Source organism: Peromyscus leucopus, chromosome 3, assembly GCF_004664715.2.
Source record: "Peromyscus leucopus breed LL Stock chromosome 3, UCI_PerLeu_2.1, whole genome shotgun sequence".
In the NCBI taxonomy this organism is placed as follows: Eukaryota; Metazoa; Chordata; class Mammalia; order Rodentia; family Cricetidae; genus Peromyscus; species Peromyscus leucopus.
In genome coordinates this window covers 76,799,465-76,806,514 of record NC_051065.1, presented here as the reverse complement: position 1 = coordinate 76,806,514, position 7,050 = coordinate 76,799,465, and positions in this window count along the sequence as shown.

Below are 7,050 nucleotides of genomic sequence, written 5' to 3'. Positions count from 1 at the left end.
CATTCTTTCCTCTGATCACTGGAGTTAGTCTTACAGAGATTCAGATGTCTTGGTGATATGGATAATATTGGAATATTGTCACATGCTGTTTTACTCAACTGAAAAGCTGTCCGTGAAGATGGGATTTGGCCTGACCACTCTAGACCCAAGAATGTTTGATTAAAGGTTTCCCCCAAAGACTCTGTCCTGGGTCAGGATGGCCACCTGCCTCTGTGACAGAGGGAAGGAGAACAAAACAGAACAGTCCAGAAAAAAGACACTTTGTACTTGATAACGGTTAAGAGGTAAACTATTTCCAAAGGAGGTTACTAATAACTAACTGTAGTCAGATGTTCAACTCTCTGAATTACCCTCTTTCTTTTCCTTGATTTTGTTCACTATCTTTGAAGCTTCTCTCAAGATTTGTAGAGTTCAGTAGGTGTGGTTTAACACTGTAAAATCTGTAACAAAAAGTCAGCTTAAAACTTCTAACAAAAGGTTTGATAGTTCAAAACTCTATGTATAGGACCTATACTATATATCGTCTTAATTTGCTGTATCATACTATATGTACAACTTGGATAACTTGGATTCAACTCTTGCTTCAGAAAATAGACTTGCTACAGCATTATATATATATATATATATATATATATATATATATATATATATCTTGGATTCAATTCTTGTATATTAAAACTAGAAACTACTAACAACAAATGATTGGTTAAGGTTTATGAATTCCTAAGGTTATAATGGTCTATCCACACTAACAGAAACTGAATTAAATATGTATGTCTACCTACTTATGTCTTTGATGACTTTGCTAAGATTTAGCTATTTTGAGAAGCTGAGTCATATAAAAAAAAGTTGGGATATTTTGTAAAAGCACTCTGTAAAAAGATCAGGAAAATGAGGTTCCTAGTCTTTGTGGACTGCATCTATGGTTTAAAATTTATTTTTATACTAAAGGATCTTCAATTCAAAATTATAGTCTTGAAGCTTAAATTTTTATCTACTAAAAGCTATTTACCTATTATAAACTGTTAAAGATAATTAAGACATATAAATTAATGATCAGTTACCTTATAAATGATCAAATTCTTTAATGAGCTCGGCACTTTGTAGTCATGCTAAATACAAATGTGATTCATTTACAAGGACAAGCTCTAGCAATCTTTATATTATCAAAGATAAGCTTGAAGCAAACTAAAAGCAAGTAAACTTTGTTTAATATAAAATAATATTCAAAATCAGACACCAGATGATAGCCCTCAAATCTTTAGAGAGATCTGTTGATTGTGGCATTTAAGACATTCATGGAAAGGGGACACAAGAAAGGACAGAATGGGCTTCCTGTGTGTACTGGACAGAAAGGTATTCCCTATGTGTGTTTTATGTCAACTTGACACAAGCTAAAGTCATCTGAGAGGAGAGAACATCAACTGAGAAAATGCCTCCATAAGAGTAGACTGTAGGCAAGCCTATAGGATATTTCCTTAATTAGTGACTGATGGTAGAGCCCAGCCCATTGTGGGTGGTACCATCTCTGGGCTGGTGGTCCTGAGTTCTATAAGAAAGCAGGCTGAGCAAACCACGGGAAACAATCCAGTAGGCAACACTCCTCCCTGGTCTCTTTATCAGCCCCTGCCTCTAGGTTCCTCCTTCCCTGTTTGAGTTCCTGTCCTGACTTCCTTCAATGATGAACAGTAATGTGGATATGTAAGCAAAATAAGCAACGTTCTCCCCAAGTTGCTTTGGTCATGGTGTTTCATCACAATAGTACCTTTCACTAAGACACAAAAATGCCAGCTTCTGGCACCACCCCTGATACTACATCTAAAGAAGGTGAGGCACCAATGGACTCCACTTGGAGCTTACTTCAAGTGTGGCAACACTGTTCACTGGGAAAATAACTGGCTAATCCATTGCCTGCCGCAAGGATCTTGCTCAAACTGTGGGGCCAGTGCTCACATCTTGGGAGTGGAGGGTCAGCTTCCCACCTGGGTAGGTTATTCCCCTAAGTTCTCCTCCACAGGAAGATCTCTTGAATCTTCTGGGCATGGTGGCCAAATACTGACACTTCTCTGTGTGGTGGGCAGAGACTGAGGCTACCCTGTATGGTGCCCAAAAACTGATGTTGCCCTGGGACCTCAGCCCCCAACAAGCACAAAGGAGCCTAAGCTGACTGTCTAAATAGTGGGTAAGTCCCTGTTATTTTTAGTGGATTGGGAGCTACTTGATCCATATTTCCAGCTTATTCTGGTAGAACTTTTCCACAGATCTCTGTGATGGGTGTTGATTGACAGCCCACAAGCCCAGGGCTACAGGTTTCTCTTCTCTGTTCTCTCTGGGGCCATTTGATGGCTTTCTCCTTCTGGATTATGCCTAATTGTCCAACCCCATTATTGGACAGGAATAGTGTGGCTAAATTACTTCTCCCTTACTTTTTTTTCCCAACCAACTCCTTCCAATTTTGCCTTTTTCTGTCCACCAGATGACACCAATGCTTATCATATCCTTTCCCAAACTCCCTCATTGGCCCAAAAGCATGAGGGTACCTCCTCCCTTCAGTGGCTTCCCATCATCCCCCCCCATTATGATCCTACTCTGGGACCCTACCCCCTACCACTGTGGCTGTCAATACCATATCCCTTTAAAACATGGACAAGGCTTAAAACCGATCATACAACAACTTCTTAATAAAGGTACTGTCAACTTCACTCACTTGCCATATAACATGCACATCTTGCCTGTCCTAAAGCCTAATGGCTCCTATCACCCAGTTTAGAAGTGCACAATTATTAATGAAACAGTTATTCTTATCCACCTAATGGTGCCTAATCCTTCCCCTCTACTTCCTTAGATTCTCTCCTCTACTTCTCAGCTTACTGTTCTAGGTTGAGGTGGACTGGGTTGAGGTGATTTGTATTGCATTGAGATGGGTTGGATGGCTTGGTAACCAATGCTTCAGACATATTTATCACATTCTAACTCAATATAGACAGTTGTCCCTGAATACTTTCTTCCAAAACTGACTCACACAGCTAGGATGCTTCTAGCTTACAAATTTCCATTTTAGAGATCTTTTCCTGCCTGGGAGGTCAGCCACCAGCAGCACAGGGCTCAAAAGGAATCCATGCAGTCAGCGCACTAAAATTTTTTATCTGAGCAGGTTTAGGGAAAAAGACACTCACACTCTCTCTTGATGGTTTCCTTCTTTATTCTCTATTCTTCTATGTTCTTCTTTTTTTCTGCATACTTTTTTCTATAACTTATAACCCCAACAAAACCCTTCAGACAATATAAAAATTACAATGTGGTTACATTCTGTTTTACAAGTGAATGATTACAATTAATACAAGTAAAAAACGGCATATTTTTCATATCCCTTACATGATTAAACATTTCACATATTACAGGTGAAAAACAAATTATCCCAAGACACCACATAGATTCTTACCCAAGCACCTTGTTATAGATTAACCTATCTTGTAGGCAAACAAGATATTCTTCTCAGTCAGGTCTTTTACTGGGAGGTTGCATTTTGCAGTTACAAAGAAAGGACCAATTAGTTTATTACTTAATTTGAAAGGTAATTTTACAAGAAATCACAAACATAAACCTTTATATATGAAAAATAATCAATCAGCTCTACTTTAAATCTTTAGGGTGCATACACACTCAATAGTTTTTTATGTCAGGAAATTGAGGGTAGAAATGGGTTTAAGGAATTAATCATCACCTTTGGTCATCAACCAATCCTAACAAGAAAGACATGTCAGCTAATAATTGGGTTGCTTTGTTCTTGTTCCCTGACCTTAAAGAATTCTTCACTCAACTATGTGTCTTTCTAAAACTTTAGATTGTCTTCTTGGGTTTTTCACCTCAAAGCTATTTAATAAAAATTGTAGTTGGAGAATTTCTCTCCAGCTCTGTCAAGTCCCACCAGTTCCAGAGCCCATTTATAAAATAAACATACAGACACTTACATTATTTAAACTGTTAGGCCATTAGCTCAGGCCTATCATTGTCTAGCTCTTATTCTTATATTTAGCCCATTTCTATTAATCTATACTTTGTCACATGGCTCGTGGCTTATTGGTACCTTACATCTTGCTTGTCCTGGCTGCGGCTCCAGGCAGTTCTTCCTCTCCTTTTTTTCCCTTTTTTCCTCTTTGTTAGTCCCACCTATACTTCCTGCCTGGCCACTGGCCAGTCAGTGTTTATTTATACAGAGTGATATTCACAGTACTTCCCCTTTTTTTCTTTTTCAAAAAGGAAGGTTTAAACTTTAACATAGTAAAATTACATATAACAAAACAATTATCAAGTAAGAATTACAGTTATAATATTAAAGACAATATCTTATCTATCTTAAATTTGTGAGTTTAAGGTTTTATATCTAACTTATCTTTTATCATAATTAAGGAAAATTGTAACTATCTAGTTTCAACTACATTAAAGACCTCAGAAGGATATAATATTACCTGAGAAACGGAAGAAGGATGTAAGCAACTTTTGGGAGTCTTGTAGGGTAGACAGAGACAGCTGACAGCCTGGAGAGTCACCTCATGTTTTTTTTGTTTTGTTTTGTTTTGTTTTTTTGTAAAGTTGGGGCATCTATCTTTAGCCCATAGGGCTAGAGTCTCTCGGTTATATTTTTTAGTGACCTATAGAATGTCTGGCAATTTTTTCTGCAAAGCAGTAACCTGAAGGACCATTTTGTCAAGCAAAGTTTAGTTGTTATCTTTTTATGGGTCCTGTATGTCCAGTCGATCAAGCAGTCCAGGCAAGAACAGTTTCTTGCCCAAATGGCTATTTTTGCCAAGGTGAAGATAAACTCCATATGGAATGTCTTTGATGCCCATCCTTTTCTCTGAAATAAATCTGGTACTGCCAGGAGCAGATATGTCTCACTGTCTAGAAAGTCTAAGTTTTTAAAAATATTTTAAATGACATATTCTGTAGGTCTTTGAAGTATTTGAAGATTATTATTTATCTATCTGAAATATATCTATGTATACTTAGAAGATTTAACTAACATGGCTATAAGTATGATTATCATAGATGACTAATTATTAATCTATTTTTAATTATCCATTTTAATCTAAATGAGTTACATAAACATAATACCTCACAAGAGAATAGAAATATATATACAGCATAATAAAATTAAGTTCAAACTTGTATCAATAAACTAAAATCTATACCAATGTAAAACATTTTAAACATAAACTAAAATCTATACCAAATGTAAAACATTCTAAACAAGTTGTTGTTTTTTAATAGTAGGTTTATTAATCTACCCTTTATCTTATATCTATATTTTATATATCTATATCATATTGGTGAATTTATTAAGGCCACTCCACATAGTTAAAAGGAAGATTTATTTAGTGGGTAACTTACAAATGAAGGGATAGGTAGGTTGTGGGATCTGGTAGGTTTCCCTGTTGTATGAGTTCAGCCAAGAATTTCCTGGAATTTAATTCTCTTAAGGTAGATAATGCTCATAGAATCATCGCAGTCCAGCAGTGTTCTCTGGATCTCTGCTCAGTCAACCTCCACCATCCAGGATTCCGGAACAGAGCGCGTGTTGGTCCATCCAGATCTCAGGTCTCCCGGTGCCTCCCTTGGCCCCGCCTTGTAGGCGTGACAGTTGCTGAAGCCTCAATGGGGGTTGGAACTTCCATATCAAAGCTGGAATGGCTACCCACTACTATATCATATCCCCCTTTTTCTTTAGAAAGAGATTGTATTTATAATCAATCTGTTTTAAACAAATACATTGGTTTTTCTCTGTCCCACACTAGAGGGCTCTTCTGATTTGCAACATAAAAATCTCTTAGCCATTTTTTTAAAGCAATATGTCTGGGTTTAGACGGGGAGTGAGCCAATTTCATCTCTAAAGCCAGCTTGGTATATTTGGGAATTTGGGCGTAGCATCTCTTACTATTTCCTGCTGGAGGGGGGCACTGTATCTTATGGGGACATAAAGAAAATTTTAGGCTTATGGGGTAGTCCGTGAGGCTGTATTGTCTGAGCCAGTTGCCTTGAAACCGTTTTGGATGTTAGATCATCAGGGCCATGGTGCCATCAGAGACCTTTCAGGGGGTCTTGGCTGGTCAAACCTCATGTATCTTAATCTGTCACAAATCCATAGACTCTGGCTTTCTGTGGAAACAAAAGCCAAGCCACTTTTTTAAAGCAACATATCATTATATCCAAATTTTGAAGTCAAGGTACCTTTAAAATTTTTATTTTGGCATAACTCAACAGCTTTTATAATCAAAAATTTTTTTAGTTAAGAATATCAAAAAACATAATCCAGATTTTTGTGTGATAGCCATCTTTATGTGGCTTTTTTATATTAATTTTATTGTCTCTTTAAAGACTTTATTTTTAAAAACTCTATTTGTTTTTATAACTGTATATATTTTTTCTCTCTTTTAAGCCTACATATATTTTTATATACATTGTAAACTATTTCATCTGAATCAGTCTTATTGTGAACCTATTGCTTTAAACTAGCCTTCTAAGACTGAAACGGCACTGTGGCTGCTGGCTCCGCCCACTTTAGCTTCCTAACATGGCAGTGGTACGTTTTCTGCCAGCTCCTGGAGCTCTTAACTCTCAGAAATAGTGGGTCTATGTTTTTATCAAAGCAGCGTGTAGCCCAGAAACCTCTTTTGGTTTTGTACTAGCAAAGGCTAAATCCATCACACAGCTTAATGTGTCACTTGCAGAGGCCTCATTCCTGCCATATGGCAGGTTGAGCATGCACGCCAGGAACCCGCCATAGTAGATAGTCGGCCAAACACACAGGTTGCCACAAACTTGAAAGAGACAACTAGGAACTGTTTTTAGATCCGTTTTAGTATCTTTTTACTCAGGTTTTAGGTAGAAACTCTTGCCCCATGTTGGGCGCCATTTGTAGCTAGAGAATTTCTCTCCAGCTCCCCCCAAGTCCTGCCAGTTCCACAGCCTACTTATAAAATAAACATACAGACTCTTACATTATTTAAACTGTTAGGCCATTAGCTCAGGCCTATCATTGTCTAGCTCTTA